Raw genomic sequence first — 18,344 nt, forward strand, 5'->3', positions numbered from 1 at the left:
TATTTGTAAGGAAGATCAGCCCTGAGCTAACATCCCTGCTAATCCTCCTCTTTTTGCTGAGGAAGACCAGCTCTGAGCTAACATCTATTGCCAGTCCTCCTCCTTTTTCTCCCCAAAGCCCCAGTAGATAGTTGTATGTCATAGTTGCACGTCCTTCTAGTTGCTGTATGTGGGACGCCGCCTCAGCATGGCCAGACAAGCTGTGCATCGGTGCGCACCTGGGATCCGAACCTGGGCCGCCAGTAGCAGAGCTCGCGCACTTAACTGCTGAGCCACCGGGCCGGCGCTATTTTTTTATTTTTTAACTTTTCATTTTGAAATATTTTTAATTTACAAAAAAGTTGCAAAAAGAGTACAAGAAAGTGCTCTATATACCCTTCACTCAGCTTCCTCTGATGTTAACAGTGTTCATAGACAGTACAGTGATCAAAATCAGGAAATTGATACTGAAATAATACTATTCACTAATCTACAGATTTTATTCAAATTTTACCAATTGTCCCACTCATGTCCTTCTTCTGGCCTAAGATCCCCAATCCAGGACCACACATTGCATTTAATTGTCATGCCTCCTTGGTCTCCTCCAATCTGGGACACTTTCTCAGTGTTTCTTTGCTTTGAGTAAATTTAACACTACTGGAGGATATAGTAACTGAAGAAGGGATAACCAGCCTATTCTTTGGTAGAATGTCTCTCTATTTGGATTTGTCTGATGTTCCTGCAAGAATAATTCAGGTTTCCTTGTGATTAAATGCAAGAATACCACATAACTGTGGTTGACACAGAAATTACAGAACATGTAAATATGGCATAGGACACACTTATGCTAAAAAATTATTCAATATTTATCTAAATTCAAATTTAACTGGGCATTTTGTATTTTTATTTGCCAAACCTAGAAAGCCTATGTCTAAGTGATTCTGTGCCCTTCTTGGAGCCTCAGATCAAGGGGGACATAATTTTGATAGCTCTCATTAGTTCTGGTTACTTGGTTTAGATGGTGTCTGCCAAGTTTCTCCACTGTAAAGTTATTATTTTCCTCTTTTTAATTAATGAGTATATGGTGGAGAGATACTTTGAGTCTATACAAATATCCTACTCCCCATCAAACTCTCACTCGCTAATTTTAGCATCCATTGATGATTTTTTGCCTGCAACAATGATTACTGGGGTGTTTGCATAATGGAGATTTTATATGTCCATCATTCCTTCTATATTTATTAATAGGATTCTACTATAAGGAGAAGCTGTGCATTCTCACCCATTGATATATTTATTCAATTGATTTTTATATCAGCATAACTCATGGATATTAATTTTGTTGTATGAGTAACAATCCACGACTACCATTATTTTGTTGCTCAACTCTTCCAGATTTGGCCATACGTGATAGCTCCTGTGTCTGCTGGATAGGCTTCATTATTCTTTGAGCACTTCCTTACTTTCTGACACCAAAACGTGTTCTAGTTCGTCTTGTGCTCTCCCTGTCACAGCCCTGGAACCAGCCATTTCTCCAAGAAGTTCCTGTTCCTTTTATTGGAGAATGGTATTTAGAAACCAAGATCTGGGTGCTAGGTGTACATTGTCTATATATTTTTAAGTTTTTGTTCTCCTTATAAGTTTTATTTTTAAAATTTTATTTTCTAATTGGACATTGCAGATATAGAGAAATGCTATTTTTATGGAATTATCTTTTATTTAACAACCTAATTAAAACTTCTAACTTGTTCTAATAGCTAATATATTTGTATTTTCAGATAGCTGATTGTATCTAACGTGAATAATGAGGTCTTATCTCTTTTCTGCCACTCATATTTCTTTTTATTTTCTTTCTTATACCATTGACCAGGGCTGCTATTACTATGTCAAAATGTCGACATGATAGTGGATATCCTTATTTTCCTCCCAAACTTAAAGAGAATGCATCTAAAGTTGTTTCTGTCTGTATATTTGCTTTAGATTTTTGATATGTAACTTTGCCAAGTTAAGGAAATTTCCTTCCATGATCCAGTTTGCTGAGAGATTTTGTATTTTAAGTCATAATTGTTGACCCTCATCAAACACCTTTTCTTGCATTTTTGACTTGGTAAGATAATGATATAACTTTTCCTTTTCAATAAATTAGTGGGAGAAAGACATTAGTTAATTTTCTGATATTCAACTATCCTTGCACTCCTGGAATAAGCCCTTGTTAGCTGTGATTTATGATTGTTTAAATATAATGTTGAAATCCATTGACTAATATTTTATTAGGATTTTTGAAACTGTATTTTCTTTCCTTATATTACCTTTATATGATTTTGAGATCAAGATAATTCAAGCTTCATAAAAATGAGCTGGGCAACTTTTTTATTCATTTTATGTATTATATTAAAAAATTGTATAGAAAAAGACAACTATTTCTTAAAAGTTTGGCACACCATTTAAAAGCTACTAGAACTAATAAACAAGTATACAAGATCCCTATAAAAAATCAATTGTATTTCTATATATAAGCAGTAAACAATCTGAAAATGAAATTAAAAATAATTCCACTTACAACAGCATCAACAAGTATGAAATACTTAAGGATAAATCTAACAACGGAAGTGCAAGACTTGTACACTAAAAACTACAAACCATTGTTGGAAAAAAATCAAAGACCTAAATAAATGGAAAGACACCTTATGTTCATGGACAGGAGGACTTGATGTTAAAATAAAAATACTTCCTAAACTTATCTACAGATCAAATGCAATCACTATCAAATTTTACCCAACTTTTTGTAGAAATTGGCAAGCTGACCTTAAAATTCACATGAAAGTGGAATAGACTCAGAATAGCCAAAATAATCTTACAAAAGAACAAAATTGGAAGACTCAAATTTCCTGGTTTTAAAACTTACTACAAAGCTACAGGAATTAGAACAACCTAAATTTCCATCATCTAATGAACGGATAAACAAAATGTGGTATATCGATATGATGAAACATTATTTAGCAATAAAAAAAATTAAGTACTGACATATGCTACAATGTAGACAAACCTTGAAAACATTATGAGTGAAAGAAACCAGTCACAAAAGATCACATATTGTATAATACCATTTATATGAAATGTCCAGAATAGGCAAATCTATAGCGACAAAAGGTAGATTAGTGGTTGCCTAGGGCTATGGGTGGGGAGGGAAATGAGAAGTAACTGCTAATGGTTCCTTTTGGGGTGGAGAAAACGTTCTAAAATTAGATGATGTTAATTGCTGCATAACTCTGTAAATACACTAAAGCCATCAAATGGTACACTTTAAATGGATGAACTTTATGATATGCAAATTATATCTCATAAAAGCTATACAAAAAAAAGTTTGATAGCACTCCCTTGTAAAGCCATCTGTGCCTAGGATGTTTTGGAAAGGAGATCTTAACGATCATTTCACTCTCTTTAATAATAACTATTGGTCTATTCGTTTTGCATATCTCTCCCTCTGTGAATTTTGAAATTTGGCATTTTTCTTTAATATTTATCCATTTTATATAATTTTTCAAATTTATTAGCAAAAATTGTTCAAGCAGTCTTTTAAATATTTTGTGCCTTAGATATTCTCCTTGTTCCATCTGAATCTGGTTATTTGTGTCCTCTCTTCTCATTCAGTCTTGCCAGAGATCTCTCTTATTAATTTATTCCAATAACCAGCTTCTGTTTTTTGGGTTAATCTCCTCTAGCATTTTTGTTCTCTATTACACTGAGTCATGTCTTTATTTTCATTATTTTCTTTATTTTTGCTGCATTGTTTTTTTTCAACTTCTTCAGTTGACTAATTGGCTTTTAATTGTAATTGTGTTTCCTCACAGATGTGTTCAAGACTAGAAGTTCCATAAATTTCTCTCAAATACTGTCTTATTATGTCCCACATTTTTTTGTTATGCAGCAACTTAATTATCACATACTTTCATTTTCTTCTTAATTAAAGAGTTATTTAGTAGTATGTTTTTTAGTTTCCAAGCATTCAGATTTTTTTTAAAAAACCATAATCATGTCAATGATTTCTATTTTTTCCACAATATTGTTGGAGAACATCATCTGAATGACAATGATCTAATGCATGGCCTGTTTTTGTCAATGTTTCACGCGTGTATCATGTCCTCTCTCTTGGTTTGGTCTAGAGTTCTTTTTACATCTAACAGCTCGAGCTTATTAAGGATACTGTTTGGATCTCTGACAGCTATGCGAGATTTTAGCTTCTTCTCCGTCCATTTTTTAAAAAGATGTGCCGGCGTCTCCCCCTTGCAGCTGCAGTGCAGCTAATGGGGCTGGCGTGTGTTGAGGCTGTACTGACGTTTACAAAGGACACAGCCTCTAGCTCTCTCCGACTTTGACCAGTGGGTTATGTCATCCTTTGTCCTTTATGGTATTTTCGGCCTTATATTCCATTTTGTCAGAAATTCAGATTACTATACCAACTTTCTTTAGGTTCGTATTTGCTTAGTATAAATTTTTAATCCTTTTGTTTTCAACGTTTCTTTGACTTTTTGTTCTCAGTGTCTTTCTTTTACATTCTTGTTTTTAACCTCAGGTAGAGCATATCTGTCTTTTAATTGGTGAATTTAACCTATTCACATTTATCATAATTACTCATACTAAAAAAACTTACTCCTGATATTTTATTACATTTTTAATTTGCTGAACTTATTTCTTCCTTTTAATTTTTGTTCCTGCTTTCTATTGTATAGGCCCCCTTTCCTTCCGCTGGTTTAAAAGTTGCACATTTTTGTTTGTACAGTTGGTGCATTTACCTGAACACAAACTCTCATGTGTATTTACCCTTACTGACTTCTTAAACTTATCAATATCTGTACTTTTCTCCTAACAAGGCAAGCATGTTACCACACTTCTATCTCTCTTTAATCTCTTTGTCCCATGCCTTTGATGTTAATACTGCCCAGAATTTAAATTCTAAAGTTCCTTCAAATAATAAATGTTACCAAAATATTTGATTCCCTTAATTCCCTATCTTTTACAGCAATCTCTGGTGATCTGTTTCTCTTAAGTACTTTCCCCAAAAGTGTTTTCTCACAAAAAGTAGGGGTTTGTAAGACAAAATTTATGTGGGGGATTGCTTTTGTTATGTCTTCCAACTCGAATGGAAGCTTTTCTAGAAATAATATTCTAGGTTCAAATCTATTTTCTTTCAATTATTTCAAAATATGGCTCCATTGTTCTCTTGCATTCAATGCTGCTGTTGAGAAATTCCTTGTTCCTTTGTAGGTGAACTGCTCTTTACTTATGGAAGCTTTTAGAACATTCTCTTTGTATTTGGTGGTATTAAATTTCACTACAATATGTCTAGATGTGGGTTTTTCATTGTTTTCCCTTTTTTGATTCTATGAGCCTTTCCTTTCTTTCTGGGAAATATAGCTCCATTATTTTTTCAAGTATCTGCTCCTCTCTGATTGATTGATCATTCCTCCTGGGATTCCTATCATCCGGATATGTATCAGCATTTCTATTGCCATTTCCCTTAGCCTTTCTTTGATATTTCCTCTCTCTCTAGCCTTTCCTATTGTCTTCTGGGATAATTCCTCAATCTGATATTTAAACTCATTAATGCATTCTTTAGCTGTTTTCATCTTACTATCAATCCTATTTTTTATGTCTTCATGTTTTAATTGTTTACTTGTGTTTTTTGAATACCTAGTTACAGCTCTCAGTTACAATAATATTATAAAAGGTATCAAAATAATAAAAGCTGAAAGTAGTTTCCCAGTTAAATGAAAATTTTATATATTAAAAGTTCCGAAGTCAGAAATTAACACAAATGAGACACCGTGAAATCTAGTGTTATATGAGCTTTGGAATAAGTTTTATAACATTGTAATACTGCATCTGTTGGGACTTTTTGATCACAAGTGACACATACTCAATTCAAACTAACTTCAGTTTAAAAAAACGTAGAGCCAACCTGTACCGATCTGTGTAATGAGGACAGGTAGGTGGAGCACAGCCTAGGCGGGTGGAAACGCAGGTGGGGTTTCTTCCTGCTCTGGATGACATGGCTGCAGGCAGCTGCAGAGCCATATGCTTCCGGCTTGTGACTCAAGAAAGAAACTGTCTTCTCCTCGGGCTTCCATTTGAAAAATCTCGGGGATGACCCTAACGACGCCTCCTGGCTCATGTGCCATCTTCTTGGACTAATCGTGGTGGTCCTATCCATGAATACCTTCGCTAGAGTTACTCAGTCGCATGCGGAGGAATTGTTGTCTTAAGTGGGAGAACTTGGGACTTACAGCCAACGAGCCTGAGAGACAGGCAACTGCCCGACTTAATCTCTCGCATGCAATCCAGCCTCAGGTGGGGTTGCCAGGTGAAGTACTTGACCTTCTTCTTTGTTTATAACAGCTTCATTGAGATATAATTCACATACCATACAGTTCACCCATTTATAGTGTACAGTCCATTGGTGTTTAGTATATTCAGAGTTTTGCAACTATCATCACACTCAATTTTAGAACATTTCCGTCACTCCCAAAAGGAACCCTGTGACTTAACAGTCACTTCCCATTTCCCTCCAAACCCCCAATAGTTTTTTTCCACAAAAATTCTTCCATAAGAGTCTGAATTTTAAGGGACTGGTTTGTTAACTCATTTCCCCATGACAAAGAATAACTCAACCTTGTTTCTGACATTCTTATACTGCAAAATTGGTCATCGTTTATCCTTTTTCTCTTTTCACCTACGAGGTTTCCTTCAGTCTGTGGCTCTGGCCTGCCTCCTGGTTGTGGACAGGACCTCTGTGTGGGGACCAGGTCTTTTGATAAAAAGTGAGTGAGGGAGCACCGCTACCGAACTTTCTGTGAGGACAGTAGATTGACACCACAGATTGATTCCTTCCCTCTGATTCTTTATATTAACTGAATCGCAAACATTCAGTGTCCAGATCAGCGGTAGCATCGGACTGGGTGGTCATCTCTCCCTCTGGAAAACGTCTCCTGCCAGTGTCCAGTTAGGAAACACTATGCTGCTTCCCCAGCCGCGCACGGCTTCTCTGACCCCACACCCCACACCGATATTCGGCCACGTCTTCCCCACTTACTGCTCCGAGTTCATCGCCTGAAGACCAGCTGCTCCTTCTCAGTCTCTGCACCTTTGCACACGCTGTTCCTTCCCTTGGGCTGGCTCTGAGCTTGTGCTGGGAGCTCCTCACAGGTAGGAGAGGTGACTGTGCAAGCTGGGTACCTGTCGACAGGCAAGAAAGCCATCACCTCCGTAAATTGGGAAGTGAGTGAGCACGTGAAGATACGACTTTACTGTTGCTGGAGCAGTTGCCACTCCAAACGTTTGTCAAGTATCATAAGAATGAATGAAAATGAGCACAGGTCAATGAGAGATGCAGCACAGAACGCAAGCTTTTCCTATTGTTTAATCACTGCATAATTAACAACGAAAAACCAGACTACAAAAGAGTATTGTGTACTGTAAAGTGATAATAGAGCAACAACAACAATAACCGCTGCCCTTGATCAAGCACTTACCGTGCCCCGGGCACCAGTCCGACCTCTTCACATTCCTCAATGCGTTTAATCTTCACGAATGCAATTGTCATCCTACTGGACAGTATGATCTTTAGGAAACGTGTGTGCACGTCCGTGTGCCTGTGTGGAAATTTCTGGAGGGGTTGTTAGCAATGGTGATCTCCATGTAACCATTAGATGAGCTGGTGCTCAAAGTGCCTGTCTCAGCGTAAATTAAAAAGGAATTACAGAGTCAGAGATGAAGTTGAAAAGAAAGATGATTAAAAAAAATTCTCTTCGTTTCTAACAATTGTTTTGTTTAAATTGGTTGGAGACGAGAGAGAGACAGTGATTTATTTTCATGGATAAGGGTCTTGACCGTCTATAATTGCGTGCCGCCTTATTGGTGTGCGTGCCTCCTTATCGGTGTGCGTCTCCAGTGTATGCGTGTCCTTGTTGGTGTGTGCGTCTCCCATCGGTGTGTGTGTCTACATCTGCTGGTACCACCTTAGGGTGCTTGACCGGCGTTTGGGGCAGGATGGAGAAAGGATCCCATCCAAGGACAGTGGTCCCAGGCCTGGGAGTGTGGACGACTGGGTACCACGGTCAGAATTAATGGCCCAGCTGAACAGAAAAGTAAACTGTGTATCACACATAATCAAGTTTTGCTTGTGTCTAGCAGACGGTGTTTTCATAACTCTGTACTGCACTTCGATATTTGTCACTGTCTTGCTCTCACTGGCCTGTGGAGAATGTGCAGAAATAACATCCTAGGACCTTCTCTCTGAGCTGCCGGCCCTCTCACTCTGTGCTTAGCTTTCGTTCTATTTATTCCTTTGGCCACAGTTTATTTATTTATTGCAAGGGGGGTGATATTCAAAGCAGCATTAATGTTTCTCCTTAAAAATCATTTTAAAAAAAGTCTTTTTTATAAGCATTATCATTGCATCCAATATCCAATTTCTTACAATTTTTCTTGGCATTCCAGCCTGTAAAGAGAATAAGATGTGTAAAAACTCTAGTCCTTTTCTCTCCAGGGGTACAGCTTCAGGCTTTGGGGATTGGCAACGAATACACTAGAATCCCCTTCCCTTTGTGACATCATGATTGGCATCTCAGGCTTGTCATCAGGTTCTTCTAGGACACCAGACCTGAAGAGAGGAGAAGGAGTCTCCCTATTCGAGGCATCCTCCTGCCCTCAGTAGGGCTGCTGACCCCCAGCAGACTCTGCCCCCGTTCTGGAGCAAACACCAGCTCTAGCTGGAGACAGCTCCAGCCTCTGCGGTCAGTGCCTTCCCCCCACCCGCTCCAGTTCAGCCCTGCACCAATGTCCCGGATTCCAGTAATGGGGCCTTTGCTTGTTCCTGACACCTATGACCCCCTTCCAGGCAGAGCATCAGAGGATGTGATGCTGTCTGACCAGGTGTGGGAATTGGTTATTTTCTGACGGTGAGACAAGTTAAGAGATGGGCATATAGTGGATCTGTAGAACTGACCCAGCCTGTATGTAGTTTGTGTGTGCTGAAGACATTTGAGAAATGTACAAATACAAGCCAAGTGACGAGGGCCCAGCCCACGGAGGCTTGACTGCCCTGCGATTGGTAAATAGAGAAAGAGAGACAAGAGCGTCCGGTCAGTGAGGAGGTGGGCTCCATCCCGATTCTCCCTGGAAATTCCCTTCTAGACTACTTAATGCTCTTTTCTCTGAATTCTGGCAACAAGGCCCAGCCGACTCTTATTCCCCCAGGCCATCCCAGGGAAGAGAGTCCAGTGGGTGGTAAATCTGAGCATCACGGACACGGGACGATCACCTTCTCCGTCTGAGATGTAATGGGCTCCGGCAACAGGGAATTTTGTCTGGTCTGTTCACTTCTATTTTCCTAGAGCAGTGCTTGGCACGTGGATATGTTCCAAAAATACCTCTTGGCTGTGTGTAACCCCGGTTAATATGACAGGAGTTCTAAGTCTGGTTGGTCTGGGGTAGGCTCGGCGCATCTAACAGAGCCACAATCAAGTTTTTGGAAGGACAAACCCTGGAACGTGGTACCTCCACCCAGCAGACCACGGGCACGGCCTCTGTCTTGGCCCAGCTTGGGGCCGTTTCCCCAGTGGGTGGAGTCGTTCTGGAACAGGCCCAGATTTAGTCTCGAACTACCCCCTACCAGTGCCCTTGGTAGGCCAGAGTCCCATCCAGAGCCCGGCCGACGTCTGGGGCGCAATACCCACTGACGGCATGAAGAATGCTGGGAGTTCTGGATGCCATTGCTATGGACTGAATGCTTGTGTCCCCCTAAAGTTCCCATGTTGAAGCCCTAACCCCCGGTGTGGCTGTATTTGGAGGTGGGGCCTTTAGGGAGGTGATTAAGGTTAAATGAGGTCGTAAAGGTGGGGCTCAGATCTGGTCAGACTGGTGTCCTTAGAAGAGGAGGCGACACCAGACCTGTCTTTTCTCTTTCTGCTTGCACGCACGGTGAGAAGGCCACGTGAGGTCACGGCGAGAAGGCGACGTCGACAAGCAGAGGGAAGAGGCTTTACCAGGAACCAAATCAGCCAACACCTTGATCTTGGACTTCCGTTCCCCAGAACTGTGGGAAATAAACGTGTGTTGTTGAGGTCCCCCGGTCCATGGCGCTTGTCCTGGCAGCCAGAGCAGACTAACACAGCATTGTCCTGCACCTACCAGCCCCGCGGCCCAGGTGGCGAGAGGCTGCTTGTCCTCCTGTTGGACACCCCGGTTCCCGTTGTCCTGTCTGGACTCCAGCTCCCACTTGCTACCTGGACAGCCATCTCCCACCCCCTGAGCCAGGCTGTGTGAGGAGATCTGGTTCAGATCCGATCCCGAGGGAAGAGGTGGGCAGTGCTAACCCAAGACAGGACAGGTGTGCTCCAGAGTCCCAAAGGAGCCTGCACATGGTAGGTGCAACCAGGATCAACGACGCCTCACGCCACACTTGTCAAGGGACGACCAACAGATGTCTCTTGACTTAAAATGAATCAAATGGTGTCAGTGATGCAGCTGAATAGTCTTTATGTGAACCCACTTCATTTTGCAGTAAAAGATTAGTTATCCTTGTGTGCTATTGAGAAGCCCACTCAGGGACAGAAATGACAGAACACCTCAGAGACTGCTCAGTCCTGCTGGAAGGAATCTTCCAGTTAACTGTGGCTTTGCGGTCAGGTCTTCGCACCTTAAGTCCATCAATAGCATGAATGTTTCCCTTTTAAATGATTATGCAAAAATAATTCTTTTGTGGGGCTAAAGCATCAGATGAGAATTTTCCCCAGAATATTTTCCAAAAATCCTCAGAAAATGTGAATTTATGAATAGACTTTTAGAATGGATGTAACTGAGAAGACTTTGGGTGTCGCCTCCTCAAGGTTTAAAGATCGTGGAATTTCAAGTATGGTGATTTAGGTTTAGATTCCTACTGCCTGATCTTAGGTGACTCATTTAATTTGTCTAAACCTAAGTTTCCTCATTTACAAGATGAGAAAGTGACTCACACCTGCTGTCTACAACTTGAAAGGATTCTTATAACAATAATGCTAAGATGTAGGGCAGAACGCTCTGTAAACTGCACCAGGTGGGTAAACACGATAATAAAACCACGTTGACCGGCCCTCTCATTTACATAGTCCCTGGCCATTCAATTTGGGAGGAAGGGAAAATGAGTCAGTATTTGTCTATTGTCCTTAATTCTTCCCTAAATGTGAAAATAAAGCAGTTTATTTCATGAAAAATGAAAAAGCAACTTGTCATTAATATGTAGTTACTTAATAGTTTAAGGAAGACTGTTGTGGTAGGAGTTGAAGTTAAAGAGACTTGGGTTAGAATTCCATCTGTGCCGCTTCCTAGCCCTGTTGTCTTGGGCAAATTACTTAACCTCTTGGAGCCTCCATTTCTGCATCCGTAAAATGGACACCATCATACATATTTGGCGAGGTTCCTGTGGGGAGTGGTTGAGATAATTTACGTGCAACCTCCTAACAAGATCTGCAGGGTGTCTGGCGCCCAGCCTGTGCCTGGTCTGCGATCTTGGTATCTTCTATGACTCAGAGATGTACATTTGCGTGGGCTCAAAGCTTGACATTAGGTATCGGGAAGGTGTTGGCCTTCCCAGAGCCAGAAAGTTGCCAAGTTTTCTAAAGCTCTGTGTTAGCTAGAACGGTAGGTCAATTTCACTACCCTTGAAGGCTTGAAAATACAATTTGCTGATTCATTGTGTTTGCTGAATACACAGATTTTTAGTATTTTTGTGCTAAAGAAAATTTATTTAATACTCTATCATTTAATTAAAGAAATCAGGTTCATAGTCAATTTGTATCTTCCAAATTGTCCCTTTGTCTTCCCATACTTGCTATGAGATTCCCTTTCTTGGGGGAAAATTGCTCGTGTGCAGGCAACATTTCTGAGATGTTTTTATACTTAGAGGTTGACTGGAGGATATTTATGGCTGGGACTCGGGTTTCAGAAAGTGGGAGGAGCGGCGGCTCGGCCAATCCGCAGGCAGATCTCCTCAGGTCTTCTGCATCTGGCAGCCCACTTTCCAGCAAGGCCATCCAGGCAGTGAAATACAGACTTTGGGGGATGTCACAGATCTGCTTAAGATTTCCTTTTACTCCTTAGCTGCTAGCGAAACTCTGATGAAAGCCATTTCACGTGTGCATGCGCACTCCTACCGGCAGAGCTGTCAGAAGCCTGTAAAATCGTGCCCATCTTGCAATTGCACCTGAGGAATGACAATGAATCCTCTGCACCGTTGAATTTCTTTGCTCGTTAATACATGGATTTATGGCTTGTTTTTCTTGGGCTCAACTTAACATTAGTACCTACAAAGGTAACCAGGTGTGAGAATGCTTTTAAAGCAAAATCCATTTTTGCAAAGGTAATGATGTTCTAAAATTGGCAAAAGTGCAACTCAGGCAAAAAGAAATGAAATAAACCTAGAAAGGACTGGACTCGCCCTCTTCTTCTTCACTTTTCTGGGTAATACAGTTTTGCTTAACGTGCTATCAGATTGGTTCCATTATTTTAAAATATTTTTGACACAGGAAAAAGTTAATGTTTCATATTTTACATTTCACAACGCTGTCCAATCATCTTCCACTCCAGAGGTTGGCTCACACCCTGCACTCGGCTTATGGCTCCAAGTGGATCCTATATAAGGAGTCATCCCAGAGCCCTGAAAAAAAGCCTGGGCGAGCCAGGGGCTTGTATATTGCCACAGGAACATGATGCAGATACGCACCTGGACTTGGACACTGCAGAATTCAGAGGGCGATTCTAGCTGGGAATAAGAGCAAGACATAGGTTTTTTAAATGTCGTGTTGATATTTGTATAAATGATGCTGTTTGGGGGAAAAAACCAGAAGAAAACACTCAAATGTAGTTCTAATTTGTGCCAGGCCCACTCAAGCAGGGAGGTGGAAGCGATCCAGAAGGGCTGCCTAGACTCACTTCTCTGTGTGCCCTGAAGAATGTGTGACACTGTGAAAACGCCAGGAAGAAATATCTGTTTTTCCCCTCCAGGTGTAAACGGATTTCTGAAGGAGTGCCATGTCTGTGTGCACTCACATTCCTCGGCCCCCCGCCTCACCAGGAGGACACGGAGGGTGGTATGTAATGTTGATGGTTTCTAAATACCAGCAAAGAAGAGGGCGAGGGAATGTTCTTCTCAGGGGACTGCTGAAGTAGCTGAGATGCCCACTGGTCTGGGCAGGTTTCCATGTAGGCCCGCCTGTAACTAGTCAGCTGGGAGGTGAGTGCGCCGCTTCAAGCTGGTGTGGCACAAAATTCCCCCTCTGCCAGGTCTAAAGAGGGAGAACCTGCCCCAGGCCGAATTCCCAGCAGGTAAAAGTGGTGCCAGTACACGGGCATTGGGGGGGAGTGGTCTCTAACAAGATGTCTCTTGGTTAAGAGGGACTTGGGTCCTTTTCCCTGTGTCCCTGAGGAGCCCCACTTAGGAGTGTTTTCTACTTTACCTTTGAACTTTTGTCCGCCATGGCTCCAGGAGGAGCTGCTTTCCCTCCATTCTCTGGGCTGACCTTCCTCTCTTTGCCTGTACGACTCTAGCCACTGTCTCTTCTGTGGCCTGTTGCTGGATGTGGTCCTGGGTACCACCAGCTGAAGATGGGCAGAGACAGCACATCCCTACCCGGGGGCCCGGCAGTCCACAGGATACCCATGTGCTGAGAGCTGAAACCTTGGCTTCCACTTCTGTATTAGTCTCCTGAGGCTGCTGCAACAAAGAACCACAGACTGGGCAGCTTAAACGACAGGAATCTATCCTCTCACAGTTCTGGAGGCTGGAAGTCTGAGATCAAGGTGTCGGCAGGGTTGGCTCCTTCTGACGGCTGTGAAGGAGAATATGTTCCAGGCCTTTCTCCCAGCTTCTGGTGGTCTGCTGGCAATCTTGGGCATTCCTTGGCTTGTAGAAGCATTGCTCATCTCTGCCTTCACCTTCACATGGCCTTCTCCCGTGTGCATGCCTGTCTCTGTGTTCAAATTTCCCCTTTTTATCAGCACACAGTCATATTGGGTCTGGGTCCACCCTAACGACCTCACCTTAACTTGATCATCTGCAAAGACCCTATTTCCGAATAAGACCCATTCACAGGTACTGGGGCTAGGACTTCAACGTCTTTTTGGGGGACACATTCAACCCATCATAACTGTCTGGGTTATTGCTCTGGGCCTGGCTCACCTGTAGAGGCTCTGCAACCCTGGCCAGTTGTCACTTGGGCCTGGAGCAGAGTGGGAATGCACTCAGCACCCCATTGCTGATGCCCCTGAGTTCAACTTATGATCCTTGGAATGGGCAGCTATGTGTGAGAGTGTATATTCTTATCACTCTGAAACTGCAGCATAGCACAGCCATCCATTTCTCCTTAGAACTAGATGATCTCTTGATGAAATTCTTTGGAGATCGTGGGAACCGAGCCCCGTGGATGGATTCAGCCACGACACCTTACGCTGGGCTGTGTTTGAGCAGTCTCTTCATGAGGGTCCCCTATGTGAGCAGATGAAATTCGCACAGGTGAAAACGTGCCCAACACCTGCCCAGGATGCTGAGGGGGTCTCAGTGGAAGAAGAGGGGACTGGGAGCTATATGAAGGGCAAAGACTTCTACGAGCCCCCACTAGTTCAACCGAGTACAGCTCTTGGAGGCTTGTGAGCTGAACAACAAGAGCCACGCGGCAGAGACAAGAGTGTCAGACGAGGTCTCAGTGTGTGACAAATTTCCAGTTAGTGTGTGGGCTCCAAGCACTCCACTGGAATTAGAAATATTGAAAGCATAGAATCTTGCATAAAAAGTATTGTATACAACTGTATACTTTTATACTAGTATAAAATAGAGCATAAAAGCAAAGCACTGACACCCAGACGGAGCATTCTTCTTTCTGGGTCAGCTGAGACTACAGAGAGTTCAGTGATATTTGTCTGCACTTGCCATCTTTTCCAAATGGCAAAGGGGCTGGGGGAGGCATGGAAAGTAGCTGTCTAATTCCTAACAAGGTACCTTTCAGAATGTTCTCTCCGAAGGAGGTAGCACTTTCTCAGCTGGCAAAAGTGTGGCTCTCTGCCCCCTCTGAGGGACTGCTTCGTGGGCGGCTGCAGGCTGTGGTGCTTCCCGTGGATCCATGCTGGTGTGTTTGTACCGGGGGCTTGTTGCAGCTCATCCTGCAGGGAAATCCAGGACTGTTCTGTTCTTCCTCAAAAAGGACACAGCCTTTTAGTTTTTGTGGCAAGTTAGTGAATAGGAAAATCGAAGAGAGATTTAAGGTCTACACAGCAGGGAGAGATTTTTTGTTTTTGTTTTTGTTTGGCTTAAGAACTTATTGGGGGAATAAACTATTAAAATTTTATAATACATAATTTGGACTAATGGGGATCAAGAAAAAAAAGGAGAGATTTTGAGTTACACACCCTCCCCCGGGCTTGCTCCTGATCTTTTCACTGGTTCCCCCCATGAGGTCAAAAGCTGTGGGCCGAGCAGATGGTCTCCAGCCAGTGGGGGTGAAGGCGCCCACCTCACTCCTGCAGGCTCCTCGAGGCAGGTCAAGGAGGGTGGCAGGTGATGGCATGACAGAACTTCTAACAAGAATTAGTGTGAGGGACACATCTGTCACACTTCTAATTTGTCAGCCGAGAGCAGTTTTCTGTTTTGTGATGCCTTGATCTGTGAAGAGAGTGGCAAGATAAGCTGATCCTGATGCCATTAATAAATCTTTTTGTGATGCTGGAATGAGGAGAATTTCCCTATCTGCATGGTGAGTCTCCTCTGTTTGTTGTCATCATCATCATTGTTATCATCATCTTTATCGTCATCATCATCATCATCACCATCATCTTCATCATCATCATCTTCATCACCATCATCATCTTCATCATCATCGTTGTCATCATCATCTGTTTCCAGTCCTCATCTCTGGCTTTGTGCATTAGAGTGAAAGTTGTGTTAATCACCTTGGGCTACCATAATAGAATACCTTTGACTGCGTGGCTTAAACAACAGACATTTATTTCTCACAGTTCTAGAGACTGGAAAGCCACGATCAAGGTGCTGGCAGATGTGGTAACTGGTGAGAGCCCATTTTCTGGTTCACAGATGGCTGCCTGCTCGCTGTGTCCTCACATGGCGGAGAGAGGACATAAGGACACTAATCCCATCATGGGAGCCCGACCCACATGACCTAATCACCTCCCAAAGGCCCGACCTCCAAATACCATCACACTGGGGGTTAGGGCTTCAACACAGGACTCTGGGGGGGGACAGAATTCAGTCCATAGCAAAAGTCGTGGAACCTGGATGTGATCTGGCTGCAATACGTGCCAGGATGTTGGCAACAGGCACATGAGATATTTCCCCTTTGGGCTCAGTGTTCTCGGCCTTAAATGAAAGGCCTGTGACATAGAACAGCTGTGGGATACGTGAGAGGAAGATGGGTGGAAACCTAAGTATCATTTAAGATAAACGGACTTGGCCTGTGTGTCTTGGACTGGCCTCGCAGAAGCGATGTCGAGGAGTTTCGTGTGCTGGGGACTTACTAGGCTGTACTCTTGGGGAGAACCCCGTAATGGAGTTAGGAGAGAAGCATAGGGCTGGAGGTGTTGAACTGAAATGCAATTGCAACCGAGGACTCTGCCAATTCCATGGGGCCCTTCAGATTGATCTTGATGAAGCCTAGGTGTGGGGTCTCTACCCCAGCTGTCCAGGGGAGAAGAGGTAGCCTCTTCTACATGAGGAGTGAGGCCACAGATCTGCATGGGTCAATGTCAAATAAGATTGTGAATCTCACAGACAATTTGGGATTTCACAAATAATGGAAGTGACGTCAGAGAACTGCTCTAGACTCTCCCATGGCCACTGTCACCCCTCTTATCACAACCAGCAATTACAGAAACATCATCACTAAGGAGCATGGCCCAATGGCATCAAAAGACATGCATTTGCACACTCAACGATTAAAGAGGGCTTTGAAAAAAACGATGCAGCCCTCCAATAGTTTTGCAAAAGTGACTTTCTGCGGGATAGTGCTGGAAGTGAGTCTGATCCTGTTATCATACAGTTTTATTGGAAAAATTGTGCCAGAAAAACAATAACACTAGAAGCATTCGGTGTTGAGTCTAAGGATTATTGCATAGTTGTGATTATAACTTAAATTTTGTACAAAATAAACTAAAACAAATTTATTTATAAAATTTGGTTTCATTTGTTTTTGAGATAAAAAAAATCAACTGGACTCTTTTCGCTATTTACTATGAAATTTTCATTCTCTTTCAAGTGGGTTTTCTTTAGCTAGACTTTTCCTGGGAACAAGTGTCCTCAGATGACATTGATCTCCAGCCTGCCCTGCCACCTCTTGGGTTAAACTTAATCCCCTCTGAGGACGGTGACTGATGTGACATCTAGATAAGAATATTGGCCGCACCATGGAAGTTTTAATTTTGTATCCTGCGGTAACAGTTGGTATCTAGATCGGCCTAACATTTCACAGCACTGAGGATGGGATATCCATAGATTCTTTCAGAGGAAGACCAGAGATGGCTGCCTCTGAGTCAGCTCTTTCTGTAAGGAAATCTAGGCATATGTAGGTGAAATGAAGAGGGCAGAATCTTGAAATCTAGAGTTTTGGAATTTTAATCCCAGCTTAGATTTTGACATTTCCTTGGTTGTTACATCAAAGAAATGGGGGAAATGCCAACATAAAATTGTCTCTTATTACAAATAGTGGATAAATTTAAAATAACTGCAAAGAAGGTTCTGAAAACATTAAGATTCTAAATAAAAACTTAAGGCATTGAGATCAATTGGGAGGGGTCATCCCCAAAGTGGAGGATACTGTAGTCATCAGAGGCACTCAAGGGGTGGCGACCCCCACAAATTCACGTGGGTAGCAAACCTCTGGTACCCACCTTACTCTGAACAAAAGCTTATATGTTTGTATGCAGTGGGGCAGAGGGGAGGAAGGGGTAGGGCAAGGAGTAAAGTCCGTTTGGTGAACTTGATTTTTCAAGGGAGGGACACAGTGAGAATTCCATGGTAGAACCGCGGAAGTATGCAGGGGCCTGTGTGTCAGCAGAAGTAATGTGAAACTACAAAATTTTTTTATAGGATTCTGCGGACAGATATTAATGAATTCAAGATTACCTCTCTTGGTTTTGTGTTGGCGACATTGATGAATGAACCTCAGCAGCATAGAATTGTTGTTGACCCCCAGAATCGCCTCTATGCACATACACCAGACAGAAGCTCGAAAGAGTCATATATTCTGTTTCATTGATTTAAAGACCATAAATACTCAGAACAAGTTGATTTCTGCCTGTATCAGCACCAGTGGTTTTTAAAGAGGTGG

The sequence above is a fragment of the Ceratotherium simum genome, chromosome 14, assembly GCF_057802395.1.
Source record: "Ceratotherium simum simum isolate JZ-2026a chromosome 14, ASM5780239v1, whole genome shotgun sequence".
NCBI classification, from domain to species: domain Eukaryota; kingdom Metazoa; phylum Chordata; class Mammalia; order Perissodactyla; family Rhinocerotidae; genus Ceratotherium; species Ceratotherium simum.